The 17,728-nt window shown below is 36.5% G+C and overlaps 1 long non-coding RNA gene across 2 annotated transcripts in view; it reads left to right on the forward strand.

Moving 5' to 3' along the window:
- LOC120305849 overlaps positions 1-17,728 on the forward strand; it is a 57,327-nt gene that overhangs the window by 14,484 nt on the left and 25,115 nt on the right. Inside the window, exon 1 of one of the 2 annotated variants that reach the window (XR_005556111.1) lies at positions 12,585-12,836. The exons of the other annotated variant lie outside the window; for it this stretch is intronic. This is a non-coding gene — a long non-coding RNA (uncharacterized LOC120305849). Of the gene's footprint in view, positions 1-12,584; positions 12,837-17,728 lie in introns of those variants that run through there. 2 annotated transcript variants of the gene reach the window in all.

Raw genomic sequence — 17,728 nt, forward strand, 5'->3', positions numbered from 1 at the left:
CCATTCATTGACAATTTCCCTACTCTTTTGTAGATCAGGGCTTTTCAACCTTTTCACAGATTGTAGCACTTTTAGATATGGCAATATTCGAGTACCACCAGTCGCCTAGCAAGGTGTCAAAAACTTGATGAGCAAAAAAAAAAAAAAAAGGAAAAAAAATGATAAAGTACAGTTAGTCCTCGACTTACAACAGTTGTTCCCTTCTCTGCTACACTTGGCTAGGCTGGGCATAGCTGCGTACCACCTGCCATATGCCAATGTACTACCGGTTGAAAAGCCATGGTGTAGATCATCTGCTCCTAGATGACCCACTAGTTGATTGCAGAGAGCACTAATCAAAAGAAGGATGCTTTTCTTAAACAAATATTGTACAAGGCAGCCTTCTGACTTCCTATTCCTCTCTACTTTGAAGGAGCTCAAAATCTTTAATAGCTCACTGTTGTCATTGTGTGCATTTGAATCCATTAGTCATCAGGGCTCTTTTGTGCCGTTCCTGCAGATCTAGGTGAATTCCCCAAAGGTATTGCATTTCCTAACTCGCAGCCTAGATTTAATTACAGCCAGTGCTGCAGGAGATGAAATGTCCAAGAGACAAAGCAGTGCTAAAAGACACAGGCACATCCTGATAGGCTGGATCTGTTCCTCCTCCTCCTGCTTTCAGCCAGCAAGAGACATGACAGGACATTTTGTGTCTTGAAGCCAAAGGTGGCATAGATTGAGCAAAATAAGCTGGCTGTGGTGCCAGTTTGGGGGAGAGGTGGATCAGTAACAACAAATGTACACTAATAATTTTCATAGCGATATTAATCCCTTGCAAAAAGAAGTTAAAACAAACAAACAAGTCAGGAAGTCTTTTGTGGTTGCCTATTGGACTAAATGGGCAGGAATACATATCTAAGCAGTGCTGACCATTTAACTTCAGAGAAAAGAAATGGCTTCTGAATACTTTTCAAAGGAAAATAACACTAGGTAAAATTCTGATGAGTGAGGATTGGGAGTCTCTGGCGTTTATATTTAGTTAAGAAGAATCGAAAAGTCCTTGAGCAGGTCCTTCTGTATTTTTCGAAGCATAATTCATTGTCTGTTTAGCTCCCTATACTTCAGTTAAACCAGTGGTGGGATTCAGCCAGTTCGCACCAATTCAGCAGAACCGGTGGCTAATTTTTAGTTGCCCAGGCCCAGAACGGACTTCTGGAAGCAGCATCCACACAGAGAACCACTTGTTCACTTATTTGAATCCCACTATTGAGTTAAACCCCAAGGAACAGGTGTGTGTGGGTGGATGTCAAAAAAGTGAAGATGATGGCCACAATGGTGCAATTGAAGTTTTGCCCATTATGTAAAACTAAGAAAACTCTGATTGCATCATTTTGACTTTTGGAGTCACCATCTACAGACATCATGATGCCATCTAAAGGGCATCATGTTGGACTTCATGATCTCTTGGACTTTTGCAGATCAAAATGAGTCATTAGCCAGGAAGGATTCAGGTATCATGACAGCTGTGCCATGAAAACTCCCACACCATTCTCTCTGCTACTTCACAATAATGATGGAAACAAAAGATACCGCCCAAATAAATGAAATGTGAAGGGAATCCTAAAGCTCACTGTGCATGAGATAGAAAAGCAGACACCCTTTTTGAAGAGAAAAGGTTTGTAGAAATTGGAATACACTTTTTGGCACAGGATTGGCATGTATGGGTGAGTAAAGGAATTGTAGGATTGTAAACAGTGAGATCACAGTCAGAGAACTGAAATGTGAACTAGAGACTGGAATCTCATACAAAAATAGCTCATAACCATATTGCATACTGGGACAAAACAGCAATGGGACATTATAGCTGAAATCAGTGCTTTAGACTGGAGATAAGAGAGATCCACATTTAAATATGTGCTAAATGTTAAAGCCTACCCAATCTTTTTTATATTTATTCCATCAACATTTCACTTCATCTTTGCAACTTTACTCTGGTATGTTCAGCAAAGTTCTTCTAGGCTAAAAGGGGAGTGAGGTGGTTTCCCACCTCTCTCCCAATTTGTCTTTGTTGAGGTAATCTTAGTAAGGCTGTTGAATGTTTTTATTATCATTGCCAAAAACTGACAGCATCATCTCCTACTATTTTGTTTATAAACCTTAAAATAGATTATAATTGGCTTTTTGGGGATGGACTTTCCAAGGGTGTCTTAACAGTCCCCAGTAATGTTGAATTGTCATGGCAGAAGCCCAGCTTCACTGCAAGGCTTATATGCTAGAGAGGGGGTTTCTGTGTTTCATACAGCTGGGATGCCAAGACTTTCTTTGGCCACTTGCCTGAACCTGCCTTGTAGCGAATAGTTAAACACTATGGTGAACACATGCCTCCCCATCCTTTATCAAAGAGTGTGATATTGTGGTCCCAAAGCGCTGAAATAGTAACACCTTCAGCAAGCAATCCAAGTTTAGAAACACATCTTTGAGGCATGCCTAATTAAAATTAGAATAAATTAACACAGAGTGGCCCAGGTCCCCAGATGCAGTAGGTTAGGTGAGATGTATCTAATTTACACTGGGTTGTTTGTGCCCGGTTTAAGATGGATTGTGTTCTCTTTTTCTCTTAGACCATGAATGACAATTTTGCACTGGTTATCAGGATTCACATGAACTTCCTTTACTTGGTCAACATATCTCAGGTGATTTGGTATGTGTTATTTTGTCAGTTATTTGTATAAGGTTTTTGCAGAGCCAGAGGATTTGGGAGGGAAGGTCTCATAGCAAGAGATAAGAAGAGCCCATCTACTCAATCAAAGACCATCGAGTCCAGCAATACTGTTCCTGGAGGTGCTGAAGGCAGACCCGAGAGCAACAGCCCTGCCCTGTTTGTATTCCCCAGCAACTGGCAGGGATAGACTTACTGCCTTTGTACTTGGGGTAATCCATAGCCATCCTAGCATTGGATACCCTTACCAGCATTGCATGTTAGATTATGGTCTGTGACTTTCAGTGAAGAAGCCTACAGCGAGTTGATTTGGTGTTATGGTAATAATGAAAAAAATGTGGATAATTGATGTGGCAATACTGGGAGGTAGAATATAAGACAAAGGATTGGAGATATGAAATATCAAGATCTGAAAATCAAAATTGAATGATTATGCCTTAAATCACCCATGGTGGTCCTAGTGGTTATTGGCACACTGGATACCATACCAAAAAAATCTTGGGTGGCACTTAGAAAATTAGCACATTGCCAAAATTTCCATCTGTCAATTGCAAAAAGCCACTGTGCTTGGATCTACACATATACATTATGACATCCTAGGTTCTTGGGATGAACTTGATGCTATGAAGATCAACACCCGCCAAAGAATTGGTAGTTATTTCTCATTTTTGTGAACCTAAAAATAATACAAATAATGTATGAAATGTATCTGAAATCTAGATATAACTCTTTATGAGCTTTTGACATAATACAAATTTTCATTTTTTTTGCTGCACACAACTTTGAACTTTTTTGCTGCAAGACTACTATGACTATCCCATAATTTTCTTTTTCATGTACATAAATGTGCATGCACACACCAACACACACATAGAACACAGAGTTGCTTTAATGATCCAAACTTTAGCAAAGCCCGGGTAATTATCATGATAAATAGACCACTTCTCCTGTTTTCTCTATTTTTCTCTCAAGTTCACAATTGTTTGTTTTATCCTAATATATGCATTTCATTCTGTGCACATGGGCACATTTTATGAACCCAGAAGAGTATTATAAAATTTGGAAAAATTCAGAATCTAAAAAATAACTGAATTCAATCTTTTGTATAGTCCATAATGTACATGCTGAATTAAATGGTGAATTTTTCAGACATCCTATATAGCTACAGGAGGCAGCCAGCGAGAGAAGTTTGGATCGGTTGTTCCTAGCTGATCCTTGCTCAAGGCCTTTGGCGAACTCATGGAATCAGATATGCCTATGACAAAATGTTGAAGCAGAATGGGATGGATTTATGAATGAACACATGCAAAATGAATAGAGAAAACAAAACAATTAATGCAAAAGTATGTTTGAGCGGGAAGAACTTGGATAAAGGCAGCTCTGTATGGATATGACTCAGATTTGGTTTAACCCTTTAGTCAGTTGAACACCAATTGGACCAGTCACATTCTCCCTGCATCATCTCTCCTCAATTATTGCAAGGATAAAATAACAAATCGCATTTTTGTTAAACTTAATGCCTTTGTTTCATAACAGCAGCAAATTGTTTTTCTTGTTGCTATCATTATTGCGTCACCTTTCTAGGTGATTATTGCACGAATATTTTATAGAAATGCCTAACACCTGTTTATTCTCTGTCCTCATTAATAAATGGCTTTATAAGATGTCTCTGACATCATCCTTATTTCCAGGGAATATTCTCTGGACTCCAATGAAACCTAAACATTTTCTTAGAAAATAAATGGATATCTGCAGCCTGAATGTGCCTACCAACCTGGAAAAAGACAAAGCTAAGCAGAGTAACAGGAAGTATCTTGGGGAGATGAGGCTAGATACTGTGGCAGAAAGCATTCTGGTAAATTTCTCTAGTTATTTAACCATTTGGTGACAGCATCTCCATTATAATATCCAAATTCCAAATATAGGGGACCCAATTTTAAAGATATATATCTCCCAAGGAGGGTACAGTAGTACTTATATTTAATGCAAATACTATTCAATGACACATTTTGTAGATTAAGTTTATTTTTATTCATGCTTGGAGATTCAGAGAGATATCTAGGGTAATCCATAGTCAATTTCTGGAATAAAATATCAAGCCCGAGTTCTCACTGGGTCTACCAATGACCAGGCTCAAAATACATTGGGCACAAAGTAAACAAATATCTAGCTCTCTGGAGAAAGCCCTAATGTTGGGAAAGATGAAAGGAAAGAAAAGAGAATGACCAATAGCAAGATGGATGGGCTTATCATCACTAGAGCAGTGATGAGCACACTGTTAGGAAACTGAAAGACCAGGTTAGGGACAGATTGCCAGGAAGAAAATCTATGTAGTTGCTAATAGTTAACAATGACTTGGTGACAGATAATCAATCCAATCAATCAAGGTAAACTAGAAAGTAAAACACCCCCCCCCCGACACAGAACAATTTAATGACAAATCTTTCACATTTTTGCTAAGAAAACTACATGGACAAATCTACATTATCATTGAAAGTCAAGCTTACTCAAGGGAAATGTTACTTTTTAAAAAATTTTATGAGAGGAGAGGTTGCAGAAGATTGAACAGAGTACAGGCTTTAAATGCAGCAAGTCTTTATGTTCCAAGAGAAGGACGAGGGAGGACATGATAGCAGTGTTCCAATATCTCAGGGGCTGCCACAAAGAAGAGGGAGTGCCTGAAGGCAGGACAAGAAGCAACGGGTGGAAACTAATCAAGGAGAGAAGCAACCTAGAACTAAGGAGAAACTTCCTGACAGTTAGAACAATTAACCAGTGGAACAACCTGCCTCCAGAAGCAGTGAATGCTCCAACACTGGAAGTTTTTAAGAAGAGTCTGGACAGCCATTTGTCCGAAATGGTATAGGGTTTCCTGCCTGAGCAGGGGGTTGGACTAGATGACCTCCAAGGTCCCTTCCAACTTTATTATTATTATTATTATTATTATTATTATTATTATTATTATTATTATTATTATTATTATTATTTCCTAGTTATTGAGCAAGTCTCACAGAACTTTCTAGATTCCCTTGCCTGTCTATATTTTTGGGGAATTTCATGAATTAAATGATTATAAGAATTGGAGCCAGTTTGGTATAGTGGTTAAGTCACCAGGCTAGAGTTTTAGTCCTGCCTTAAGCATAAAACCAACAGGATGACCTTGAGCCAGTCACTCTCTTTCAGCCCTAGGAAGGAGGCAATGGAAAACTATTCCTGAAATCTTGCCAAGAAAATGGTAGGGACTTGTCCAAGCACTCACCAGGAGTCATTACTGATTCAAAGACACATATACAGAAATGAATTAGACTGTGATTCTGATAATGATGACAGACTTTAATGCTTAATTAGTGTCTAGTTTCTGAGATACCAGGACCCAAACCATATCAGAAGCTATATTCTCCAGTGCAGCACCCTAGAAAATGGGCTGCTTGCATGGAAGGATTTTTTGAGGAGAGGAATGTAGACAGCGATTGGCTTTCATACTTCCAGGTACTGGAAAATAAGTTATACGGCTAAACAGTAGTTAGTATCACAATGTTCTTCTGCTGGAATACCAAAAAGGTGATGGTGGGAATAAGAGAGGGAGCGTCTGATTATGGTATGAACTGAACATAGTTTCACATTGGCCATATTGCCAAGAGTTACCTTCCCCTCATCCGTGATGTTCCACTCCCCCACCCACCCCATGGAAACTGTAACAAGCATCTCATCAGAAACTCAAGAATGTGTGTAGTCATGGCAAACAATGAGCTCTCAGAGGGGACAGAGCTAAGCAAAGAATAGCCTGTCTGTCCCATCGGAGAGCCTTCTTTGCCATCTCTCAGCTCCTTGGAGACCAGACATAACTGTGGTATGAAAGCACCTGAGAGGGCAGTTAATGACAGAAAAGCTGAGCTGGGGAAAGAGAGAGGCAGCTGTGGACTGAATTAACTGACCCTTAACAAATATTTGGGGTGTCCGAGATGTTATCTTCTACTCCCAGCTCTTGACTTTTAGAAAGTAGAAGTCCACAGTTCCAGCTGTTACCAAGAAGAATTGCTGGAAGATCTCTGTATTTAATGGCATGTCTTTGAGATGAAAGGCATTTTGAAACCTAAAATAATCTGGATATGTGCCATTCCAGTTTCAAAGCTTCTTTTATCAGTTGTGTGCACTGGTCTTTTAAGGGAGGAGAGGAAAAGGTTAGCTAGTAGATATCATTACAAAACATCCTAAAAACTCCAAATCTCCTGATAATTTTTTTAAAAAATATTATTTGTTCCAGGATTTCTATATTGCAATCTCACAAGAACTTCTGATAACTTAAAAATCTGAGCATAAAATCCACACCATTTATTTAAAATTAATAAACTTCTACCATCACAAACCCTGGCATCCATATTAGAGTAACTATATAAAATGCTCATTACAATTCATTGAAATTATTTAAAAGCTCGGCAGGAAAGCTTTACTTTGACTGCTTTCCTAAATGTCATGAGAGAAAGACCATGTAGACCTTTGGGATTAAACTATTTTCAAAGCAGAAGTAATTTAAATTTATAAATGTAAGGCCAAAAAAATTGCAATGTATAAAACAAGAAAAATGATACCCTACATACTTTTCTAAAAGCTAAAATAATTTGGGAGTGGGGAAATCCCATAAGTGGTGACATATTTGATTCATCCTGATAGCAAAGTACAATCCCAGAATCAAAACTATCAAAATAACAAATTATATTAAATTATAACAATAATAGCAAATTGTAAAAGTGCAGAGTTGTCAGTTCTCTTATTTTTTTATGTTACTCTTATATTATTGAAACAATTTTACCAAGACTTGTCAAACAAAAATTTATCTAACTTAATTATAATCTCCCGTGGTAACCCAGACTTCTGGGTATGTTTTGGGGTGACTACTCAGAACATTTGTAAGGACTTTTCTGCTCCTTTCATTTCATTCACACACATATTAGGAGGAAATAATGGAAATTGCATTTTTAAAAAAGAAAGTGCTATAGCTGAAATAAATCCATGCTCTTTAGACTTGGATTGTATTTTATTTTATTTTAAAGTTGGACGACATGCTTTTTCCATCAGGTCCAATGCCATTAATTTTATTTTCTGCCAAATACCTCTACTTATGCTGATATTTTGATTAGGGATATACAGCCTCTCTGATTCATTCTAAAAATGAATCAATCTTTTTAAATGCTCGAGATGAATGCTTGCAGAAAAGCCTTGAGGAGTTTTAAGCATTCAGCTAAAACACATCAAAAGCATAGTATCTATGTTTCCCCCTTCATCTTCCCCAGTTTACATTAGTTAAAGGGAAGTAGTAATAACCATTTTCTCCAACATAAAAGTCCACAAGGATGGTCCTCATTACTAATGGCACTTACTGATCAAGGGAACATGGGGTTTGGAGTAGAACAATGCTTTGACAAGAGCTCTGCCATAGTGATGGGAGGTTTCAGCCAGTTATTATTAGTTGTTCCTTCCCTAAAGTATTTTTTTCCTGAATAAATGTGGCAGAAATGGCAGAATAAAGATATAAAAGTCTAAGCTAGACTAAATTCTATGGAGGCTTGACTATCGGATAGGATCAGGTAGTGTTCCTTCTTGAATTATCATATTCTGAGGATTTGCTCTTCTCTTCTTTCAGTTCTACTTCAAGATAGGGGGTATACCTTTTGTGGCTGAGTGCTACAAGTTACTTTTGTGGAAAGAGCCATATGAGATGAAAGAAGGGAGGGGTAGATATATCAAGGTTGACTAAGCTTTCCATCCTTCTGAGATCAGTAAATGAGGACCCAGATTGTTGGTGGCAATATGCTGACTCTGTAAACTGCTTAAAGAGGGCTCTAAAGCACTGTGAAGTGGTATATAAGTCTAAGTGCTATTGCTATCTTGAGTTAATATCTCACTATACGGAGCTCCTAGGTATGTTCCATAAATTAGCTTCTTCTCCAGTTTCCCACTTTTCCAAATATAAAATACTGTATCCATTGTCCAGGGCTCCCACCAGAGATGTCTATATCTGATACCATGTAGCAGTTTTCTGCTGCTGCTCAAGTATGAATCAGGTCCCATCCATTAACAAAAGCTAATTCCACCCTTGTTCAATGACCATTGCCTATTAGCCAGTCTACTTGAACTTCTGCATTAGCTATCATTCCCAGTGAAGGGAATGATAGCCCTTTAAAATTGAAAACAGCACTTTACAGATCTATTAACACCTTGACTGGCTTTACTACCCACTTTCTCTTTTTCAAACAACCTCAGTATTTTCTTCCCTCTGAGCAGCAAAACTGGAGAAGCCCAATGAAGCTAAAAAGCTCTGTCAATTTTAGCAGGCTTCCTTTGACTTATAGTAGAGGTTAATGGAAAGATTGGTCAATGATAACAAATACATTAATATCATAGGTTGATAGGCAGACATGGTGAATTTGACAATTGTTTGTCTATGGGAGGGAATAGAGAGGTGGGAATTTATACAAATGCCAACAATTTAGTTGATCTTTTTTCTTTTCTAATTTTGAAAAAAGTGCTGAAATTATTTTTTGCATCTTTAAAAAGTAGTGCTGTAATTCAAGGATAATGCTTTTTTAAAAAAGCAATTAATCTACACTTAAAACAAGTGGTTTATTGGTTTCTTGTAAATCCAGGCAAAGTTGGAGAAAATAGTAGGCAAGAAAATTCCTGGTGTAGGTTTTAATGTAAGGCCTTTGCAGTTAAATATCTCGGTTATTCCTACGTTCAGGTTTCTGCATTAATTAAAACCAGAGGATTCGGGTGCAACTGGGGAGCATGCCTCACTGAACCTAATAGGGCCTGCCTCTGAGAAAGTATCTGGGGGTTACACTACATGTGCTGTTAGCATTGCTATCCTGGAGGTTCTGCATTTAACATTTATTTAAGAGTCTATTTTACCCTGCTGAACCAAGAAGCATTGCGCAGGCAGGCAAATGGTGAACGCTTGTTCTTTGATCTGTGATCTTCATGGAAAGCAGTTTGATTCAGCTACTCACAGAATTTGGTATTAATGATATAACCCAGATACATGCACTGCATTTTTAAAAACAGCAGTGCCTTAAAATGAGGTTAGATTTATTTTATTAATGCTACACATTGCGGCAATTGTTCTTGACCTCATCAAATAACCTGTTATTTCCTGTCTCATGTTATTACTTCTCTTCTACTCTACTGCATCCTACAAAAGAAATCTTGAGCACATTCATTATATCCAGTAGGACATAATACATTACAGAGCAATTCTGCATAGGATTACTTTGAAGTAAGTCACAGATGAATGGGATTTATATCCATGTAAGTCTCCATAGGATTGGAGTGTTGGTCCCTAATCACAGAAGTAGGGAAATTACAGTCTTGCACATTCTTTGGAATTATGCCTTTAACCATTTTGATAATAAATTCTATTGATAGGTTCTAACTAAGGAAATCCTTAGTTTTTATTTTAATTATAATTTTAAAGTGCCCTAATTCATTTTAGTACAACTGTTTTATTTTTGGTAAGTTGGTGAGCTTTGAAATATTCTGACTTTTTAACAGAATTCAGTTGGAATAGGAATCAAATTTGTGCAAACATTATCTTATGAATATACCTTATATGAATATCAGATCTATTGAGCTCAGCATTGAGCTCAATAGATCTGATATAAGAATGAACAGATTTTTAGAAGCAATGTTGCAAAGCCTGATGCCCTCCATACGTGCTGAACAATAACTGCTTCCATTCCAATAATAAGTTTTACTCTTTTATGTTTTAATATCAATGTCATGGTTCTGACAAACAGAGATGAATAAACTCATTGTAGAGTTGACAATCAATGCTTATATATTTCTGAATTTGAATTATATTGTAAATGATTTATTTTATTTCTGATGTTTGTTGCTATTTATCATCCCATTAGATAGAAAGATACAATAACCATAAAAATAGCTAAAATATTACAGCCTCAATCACTTAGGTAGGAAGTGAGGATGTTGTGGGAATACTAAGTGGTGTATATAAATGGATTTTTGTATTATGTTTCACTAATCTGGAAAACAGTGATTAACTTCAGAATAGGAGAATAATTATTTTTTGAAAAGCATACTTTATCGTATATAAAGCCAGAAGTTCATATTTTACAATTCATATTTTGATATGTCATTCTGAGCATGTGGATTTGTCTTTTATTTTAGTAATTCTTATTTAAACAGGGGGTTGCTAAATTGAGTGGAAGGAACCATGGTGAACATGATTTCTGTATATCAAGGGAATTTAGGTATTGAAAAAAATAGATGTGTCTCTGTTTGTGTGTGTATATAAACAGAGACACACCTATTTTTATATATAAAGAGGAAAAGAAGCTAGAATATGTGCAATTGAAATTAACGGCTCCAATAAAAGATCAAATATAATTCATTTCCAGACTGCCACACAGATAATTGGAAAGTTATTTTCTAGTCTCCCAGTTAAGTAAGTCTATCTTCTCTTTTCATCATGCAGGTTGGGAGTTACAGCCTTTGTAATTTCAAGACATCAGATTGTGAAGGCTAAATTTTAAAAATCGGTGAGGCTATTCCTAGAGCATCAAGCTCTGGCAGCAGTAATGGGGAGATGAAGGGAGGCTTAGTTGTTATTAGATATCCAAAAGATGCAACTATTTCATGACCATGGAATTCAAGGTAGTCAAATAGGAAAAGCAATCTTGAGAATGTAGATTACAATTTTTAAGAGCTGTAGATTCTGAGATTTCACAGCTACTTTATTCTAACTCTCAATTCTTGTTTTGTACCCCGTAAAGAGTGGTATAAAGATAAATGTCCTTAAAATTATGATCCATCAATAGAAAGTACAAATGTATTTTAGATTAGATTAGATTAGAATTTACTCTGCAGATCAAAGCTTCTGATGTATTTATTACTAGGAGAAATTGATTGCTTTAGTAACTGCTTCTCCATTTGCAAAGTGGGTCCTAGGACTCTTCATAAGCCTGTTGTCTAGAGAGCTCATCCACACAACACATAATATGTCCCTCCTAGCTTCTTGAGATAAAGGAAATCATAACAGAGGAGCTGCACAAGGCAAGAGTTAAAAAGCACATTCAGTACTAGAAGATCTAGGCATCCAGTCAAATATTTCTTTTGTTTGCCCCTTGTCCAGCTGCCAGTAAAGCCCTTTTGGAAAAAAAGAAAAGCATCCACTGACTTCAATGTTCTCAGGATGCTAAGCCTGGCCTGAATGGATTTTGTAAGGTGCTTAGTCACAGCAAGAGGGGGGAAAAGCTCATAATAGAAGAGGGCTCTAAGGCATAGCAGAATATTGATGCTGTCACTTCAATGGTTGGACGACTGATAAAAGACAGGGATAAGTGTCTGAATCTCATCCCTGAGAATATCAAGCCTGGGAGGGTGCTGAGTTTGGGGCAAGGGGGAGCTAAGTGCAATCAGAGGCTCAAATGCAGAGAAGGAAGCAGCTGTGGCAAGACAGGGATGGGTGAGCCCTTTCTGCTGTGTCTTAGCTTAGGGAAAACTTTCCAAAATGGGAGGAGGAGATTTCTCCCCAGGTTCTTGGCTTCAAGAGCTTAGCAGGAGGGATATGACTAATACACATCCCACTGTGGGAGTTAGATCAAAGGTACTGAAGTAGATACAAGGGGTTTCTGCTTCACAGGATCTGGTTAAATACAGCCTTTGTTACTAAGGCCCTCCAGAGTCAGGAATGGAGAAATACCTGATCTCTTCCTGCTTTTTTCTCTCCCCACTACACTGCTCCAGCTAAGGGCTTTGATGCAGAATCAGTTCAAATATGAAACACAAAAGTAGCTGCTTGGCTACTTCTGGAAAGGAGGGGCAGGGGGATGGCAGGAAAGGGAGGCGTCAGGGGCTTCAAAAATGAGCCAAGTTTGGTTAGATACTACTCACATTTCTGAAGCTAGGAGTGGTAGAATGGGAAGCAGCATCATACACAGGGCTTGCCACCAGCTGGATTCCTTTGGTGTTTACCAGGCAAGCAAAAGAATCTTTGCTCTTTGATAGAAGCCGGTGTGTACAGATGCAGTGGTGCTTGCAGTTGCTGTTCTTAAGGCCTGCATTCAAGCCACTCATCGTGGCATACAGGAGTCTCTGAGGCCAGGAGATTTACTTGCTGAAGGTGAGGTAATCTGTCTTGGGTGGGTTGACCTAGAGTTTTAGTGTTAAACCTAGCTTCCATCTGTTTGCACTTCTTATTAAGAATATTGTACAGTGCTAAAAATGAATTAGTAGTGATAACCGTCACTTTGAAGGGAGCATGTTTCAGATTACTCAGGATAATTGGACTTTGATGAAGCCACACTTACTTGCGTTCCAAATTGCTTTGTAATATTTTTGTGTATCTTGCAATATTCTTTTCTGTGTGGTGCATAAAAAGCTGATTGCAGTTATTTTGTACTAATTCACCTGAAATAAAATATTATAGCATTCCATAAATCATTTTAAGAAAGACCTCCTTTTTTTTTAAAAAAAAGAACTTATATTGTATCTTAAGATTGTAATCATTATATAGAATTTATTTGAGAGTGAGACTTTCCAAAACTTGCATCTTGGTAAACTGTACATAAGATTGCACTCTATGGCTGGATGTGTTATTCTAATGTACTAATGATAAGAAAGAGAAAGATTTAATATATAAGCCCATGTGGCATTTTTGTTTGAGTCAGAGGTGTAGGAAATAGAAAAACTTCTAAGCCTTGTAGATAATTAAGTAGCAAAAATAAATATGTACACATCTCACTTTGGAATTCTTTGGTTAGTATTTAATGTTACTGTTAAATGCTAACTAAAGAATTCCAAAGTGATATATGTACATATTTACTTTTGCTACTTAGTTATCTATAAGTCTAGATCAGTGATTCTCAAACTGTGATCCACTGACCACTGAGGTTGACTAGAACTGACCTTGCATTCATTGCCAATCAGTTGGGCAGACAGCCGGCCAGGCCATAGCTTGCTCATCACCTCATCTATGTTCACTGCCACTCAGCTGGTTTGCAAAGAAGGATCAGTGGTGGAAAACTGAAGTGCATAAGGAGGTAGTACAAGTAATAGCATAAATACTAAAATTTAGAGGATTGACAATAATGAACATGAATGTTCACAAATGATATGCTAAGTGGAACTATGATCTTGCATAGCTACCCCCAAAATATTAAACCTGAATAGGAAATATGATAATAGATTTATATATAAAAAAAAATTCAGTCAGCTGGAAAGCCACTTGCTTGTAATCATGTAATATGAAGAGATTTCTTTTGGACAAGATTTTGAGTACTTTTATTTATTTATAAAACTTCTATGCTGCCCATTCCACCAAGGTGACTCTACGCGTCTTACAATCATTCAATAAAATACCATATAAAACATTAAACAATAGATAAAAACTATAAATTTAAATTTTAGTTAAAATTCTATTGGTCAAGATGGAGAGGAAAGAAGACAAGTGTGTACGGGGAGGCGGGGAGGTCTGCCTAAGTAGCAAGTTTGTATAAAAAGTGATTTGAATTATGGCATGGGGGATATAGAATAATTCAGGTGCTAAATATTTATGTTTGGATTCATTTTTTATAATTTTTATCATTAAAAGGCCTTTTAAGATAGAAACAAGGCATATATAAATGTAACTATAGTCATATTATTTGCCAAAAAAGAAAAAGGACTCCCATGCTTTAAAAACAAATTTTCAGAGAGGAGATAGTTGATTAATTGGGGTAGTTGTGACATTTTCTGAATGTTTATGCAAGTTGTTTGAAAAACAGAATTCTAGAATTTTGCTATGTATAGCTTGTTTCAGAATAGGGCTGCTTAGGGAGCAGCTGGATATGAAATGCTGTCAAATATCACCATGGATAAAGTTTTTATCACTGGAGAGGCATGGCAGCTTTTGTGATTTACGTTGTACAGTTCTTGATATAAGTCTTAGATTTTTGTGCCACACCATTTTGTTTTTTATTCCTTTTTGTCCAACCATAATTCAAAATCCTATCAACTTAGAATGAACAGGCTATTGGAGAAAAAAAGAGAAAACAGCATTGTTTATTCTTTATAACATCATGGTTATAATGTTCTTTCATGGATACAGTAGTGGAATTGTTGAGGAAAGAAGTTTGGGCTAGAATAGGGAGTAAGAAGGGAGTAAGAAGCCTGAAATGTAGTGTAGCTGAATTATTTATGCATTACAGTACTTCAATATACAAAGTATATAGCTGCTTATCTCAAATACATTACTCTGGGCAGCTTACAATTGCTAAAAACCAAACCAAACCTAACCTAAAAGAATACAATATAAAAATATATTAAATCATATTAAAAATTTATATGTCTCATTTAGAAGTAAAAGAAGTACTGTTTCTTGCAAAGTCTTCAGCTACATAACTGCAAGGAAATTCATGCTGAAGAAAGTCTTCTTATATTAAGCATAGGTGTCTCCTTCAAAACAAATATTCAGCAAATATTAGTAAAAATGATAAACTTGCATATTGCAATTTAGACAGAGACCAAATTTAGAAATAGTCATATTACATAAAAGCATGGTATATCATATTATTGTATAACCTATTTGTGAGCCATTTCAAGATCTCCACTGTTCCTTCTTTTAAAGTAGACAGCCTTCCAAAACAAAAAGGCCTTCAGATATTTTTCTTGGACAGTCTTTTAAATGGAGGACTTCTGTTCTCTGGAAAATAAAATGTTTTATAAGCATATCCTTGTATCCTATATAATGCGTATAAAATAGTTTATGTCACCTAAACAGAGGATAGCTCAATTTTTTAGCAATATGGAAGTAGCCATCCCAATATAAGGCATTTTGCTTATTTACTGAATTTATATCCTATTTTTTTCTTGGAAAGTTCAAGATGGAGTGCAACAGAATCTCCTTAATTCTAATAAAAAGCCTATGAGGTAGGTTGAAGTGAAAGATAGGCACTTCCCCAAAGACCTTCAGTGAGTTTTTGTGACCACCTGGAAATCTGTACTTGGCTTTTTCTCTTTAATACTTTAACCTCTACTCTGCAACATTACAGTAACACAGCTGTAGGATATACTTTTTACTGTATTGGTACAGCAAAATATGTACATCTTTGTAAATACAGAAAATAGTTGCAACAAAAAGGAAGTAAGTATACAATAAGGTTGGGCAAGAGATTTCAATCCCACTTTATGCCTGAATCCTTGGCTTGGAAAATGCTCAGCCTATTTTTATGTTGCTTTGGGGATTGTAGCTTGTCGCAACATTAAATATTACAGCATTATTTATGCTAGTGAGAGTTCTATCATCTAGTGCAGGAGCAGTGAAAACATGTAAATACACAAGAAGTTGTGGGTTTTGTTTTTCAAGACTCCTTTGAATTAAGCTTGATTTCTGGTGATTATATAAATATGCCCATATTGTTTTCTTGGCAACAGAATGGAAAAGAATTGCTATTGATTACTTTCAGAACATTTTTCTGACTTATCAGAATAATATACAACTTTTTTTTTTTTTTTGCTTTGGCAGAAAACTAGATAATTATGTGGGGATCAAATCCTTTCAAGTTCATAGAAATCAGTGCAAGGGTCTTCATCTTTATACTCCTTTACAATCTGGAAATTAATGGCCACAAACATTTTGTGAATAAAATTTACAATAAAACTAAGGTATTGTAATGGGATGAGGCATACTACATTTATAGACATTAACCTGAAGTGGTTTTCAAATTACATGGAGTTTTGCCCATAGAAACTGCTTACTCGGTTCTAGGAGGTAAGGGGAACACACTGCTCAGAAGGACAAAAGGCAAGAAGATAGACCGTACACATGACAATACTTTTAATTATTTACACAGTTCAAAAAATAAACTCACAATAAGTAATGAATTACTTGCAGGAAGGATAAATGAAGAAGCGGCAAAGCCTAAAGTAAAAAAAAAAAGCACACAAACTCTATTATATTTAAACAAAAGATTAAGAAATAAATAAAAAAGAAATGGAATCAAAGGAGAAGAAAAGAACACTGGATAAACAAACTAAACTGAAGAAAAATCAATGGACTGTGGGAATGAAAATGATGAAAGAAATAAAGTCAGGTGGTTGCGTGCAAAAGCAGAACACAACCATGCATACATGCACCTGCACTAGAGATTATCTTAGATGATAGTGAGGCATGGTTGTAAGCATGGATATCTCTGTAGTGGGTGGGGGAAAGAGGAGAACGTCATGGCATGTATGACATGACATTATCCTGCAAATGTCAAATTATATAATTTTGCATCATTTGCACAATGTCATCATGAAACATGATGTCTAGCTGACTCCTAATGGCAATGGCAATGAATGTACATAAATCTCTCTATCTACTCTCTACAATTTGCCATAGCCCAAAGGCTACAATTGGTCTAATTCATTACAGGGGTCACTTTGATTTGACAAATTCATCCAGCTGTTAGTCTAATGTTCTTGATTTCCATCAAATTATTATGTTAGCAAGAATCAAAATAAGTGTTCAGCATGCCCCCATCCTTACATATGTTGTAGGGTGCCATTTTTAGGATGCTGAGTCTCCCAAACTATGTATCAGCATTCTGTGGAAGCTCTTGCGCAGAAGAGAAGAAAACTTTGATATCCCAATTTTCTCTTGAAGGAGTTAAAAGCCATCCTGAATCTCCTATTCTACTGACATTTGTGTTTCATGTTGAATCTGATGCAGTTCTGTAAATTCATGTGTTGAAGGGACTAAGAATACATTGTTCTTCAAAAGGTACTGTATGACAGCTCTCATTATTTCTGACTACTGGGCTGTTCTGTATCTCTAGGTTTGTAGGGATGATGGAATGGTTCATATGAACTTGGTTAGATTTTGCTGCTTATTTATTGTACCTTTCTAATTAAACATGCATTTATTTATTATAATTATTTACACCTTGTTTTCAAAATGATAATCCTCAATCAACATGACTGATAAATTATATACGTAATATATGTAAGCCAACATACAAGAACATTGCTTAAAAGCAAACTTCCTTTCTTGTT

This window comes from Crotalus tigris, unplaced genomic scaffold (genome assembly GCF_016545835.1).
Source record: "Crotalus tigris isolate CLP2741 ecotype Arizona unplaced genomic scaffold, ASM1654583v1 scf7180000017692.518282, whole genome shotgun sequence".
In the NCBI taxonomy this organism is placed as follows: domain Eukaryota; kingdom Metazoa; phylum Chordata; class Lepidosauria; order Squamata; family Viperidae; genus Crotalus; species Crotalus tigris.